The sequence below is a fragment of the Primulina eburnea genome, chromosome 11 (assembly GCF_022965805.1).
Source record: "Primulina eburnea isolate SZY01 chromosome 11, ASM2296580v1, whole genome shotgun sequence".
NCBI classification, from domain to species: Eukaryota; Viridiplantae; Streptophyta; class Magnoliopsida; order Lamiales; family Gesneriaceae; genus Primulina; species Primulina eburnea.
In genome coordinates this window covers 31,827,389-31,829,881 of record NC_133111.1, presented here as the reverse complement: position 1 = coordinate 31,829,881, position 2,493 = coordinate 31,827,389, and positions in this window count along the sequence as shown.

Sequence of the window (2,493 nt, the reverse complement as noted above, 5' to 3'; positions counted from 1 at the left end):
GTGATGATAAGTTATCTTTTGGAGATTCATGTACCCAAAGGTAGAGTATTATAGGAGATTCTAAATAGGAGATCATCTATGTTAGTGTGAAGTAAGGACTATTTCAATAAGAACACTTATGAAATTAAGATATGATCCAGGATCAAAATGGACACAACATAAGAAAAAATTGTCAGACTTATTATTGTATAGATATTGTTGAATTGTTTTACACAAACGGTTGAATAGTTCAAGACATCGCGTCACTGAACAACTAATAAATCGGTTGAATAGTTCAAGACATCGCGTCACTGAACAACTAATAAATCCAATGATATCATACTAAGGAAGGTTCGAGGTCACAAGATACATATCCCGATGAGTGCTACCTGGAAAATTCCAGGAAACAAGGCTCCCGAGCGCTCCTAAGGCTGCCTATAGACCCAAGAGACACCCCAGATGAAGAATGGACATGTCTATTGGCCAAGGCTTCTTCAAGAGATTGAGATACTTCTTTGCAACATTTGGATTAGTGTAAATAATATCTCATGTCGATATACATTTGATTGATGAGAAATAATTATCCTGCACTCGTATTCTCTCTATCCCCTTCCCTGACTTGAGAGCTCTCCATATATATTCGGTTCGTCGATATCTGGAGGTGAGTTGTATTATCTAGATCCTAGCTATTGTATCGTAGAAATTATGGCCTTCAAACTATATGTCGATGTTGGTTCATTAAATCATCACATTCCTTTTCTGCAATACGATGGGGTGATGATACATTATCTTTTCCAATATGGCATTGGAAAGAACATGTTTTTCCACTTCGAACCTTCTTCCAATTATCAAATCTATCAACTGTAAATGCAGTTTGCTTCGGACAACCAGATGGCTTGTTAAAGATAAAGCATGGAAAGCAGAAAGCTTTATCTTTTGCTAGGGAATACTCTAACCAAGGAAAAAGCTCATACCAGGACGGTTGAAACCTGCGAGGATGAAGACTGTTTTTGTTTAGTGGGTATTCTGAAAGTATTGGCTGAAATGCTTTCAGATTTAGATAAGCTCGACGAATTTCCTCTTGCTCATTGGGAGAGTATTCCCATATTTGTCGACGCAATCCTGGATCACGCTCTAACAAGTCAAGATCAACCCCGATATTTTCAACCTTTCTAAACTTTTGAGACTCAACCTCAGGTGGAAGATTATCATCCGAGGCTATGGACTGAGCTGTAGAGTTGGGTGAATCTAATTGATTTGGTATCTTCCTCTTAAAGAATTTATCAATTGTACCAGATTTTCCCATTTATGAAAAAAAAACTACACCTGAAACAATAAATAAAATCTGATCGTTTAAATCAACTAACATCATAACACAATAAAATCTCATAAATCAAGCATGAATTCAAAAGTTCAAGAGGATGTAGAATTACCTGCTTTCTGAAAATAAGTATTAGTACTGTCAATTATTTCCAGCAATAATTACCAAAAACGCAGCTGAATCCAGTTGTTAGCTGACCCGGGACAGCGCTCGCCGAAGAAGACGCCGGAGCTTTGCCGGTGACTGGAAATAGTGAGGAAATCAATCTGGAAACAGGTGGAACAAATTACAAACTAGTTAATTACAGCAATAAAACAAAGAGCAAAATATTAAAAGATGGAACAAACTAATTAATTACAGCAATACAGCCCACGAAGAACCAGATGGAAGATCACATCGACGAGCAAATCTACGAGATAAATACGAAACAATGTCAGTACAAAATAAAAAAAATCGATACTCCGAAAAAATTGATAAGAGTATAACAACTACCTGATATGGACGAAATCGTTTAAGAAAATGTTCGGCAAGGGCGGTATATGTAGAAAAATAGCGACGGTTTTATTAAGAACCGTCGCTATATAGCGACGGTAAAGCATGTTACCGTTGCTATATAGCGACAGTGATGAGAAGCCCGTCGCAATATAGCGACGGTTTTGACAAGAACCGTCGCCGATCTGGATCGGCGACGGATTTTGCTATCCCGTCGCTATATTGCGACGTGTTTAACCTAACCGTCCCTATATCGCTATATACTAAAAAAAAAATTTAAATTTTTTGGGGGGCCGTGGCCCCCGTTCGGCCTAAACTAAATCCGCCCCTGGATACGGGACAAATTCGTCTTACAAAGAAAGAATACAATTCTCATGTCGACTATTATTGTTGCTCGGAATTTGAAACGTAGACGAATAAAAGAGAACAAAACACAAAAGTCATCACATCTAAGACATCATAGTATGGCCCCCAAGTGAGATGTATGCATCAACCGTCTTCCACTAGTGCCGTCAAAATTTTATAATTGACCAAGTAATAAGGAATCATATATGCGAACATTAATTATATTATTATAATATATATGTGATCACATCTCATATACATTAAATAGTTAAAATTATTCAATGTATCTTGACCCCACGTGAATTTATTGAAAACCCAATATAATAATGAAAAGATTACCAGTCCTAGTACTCTAT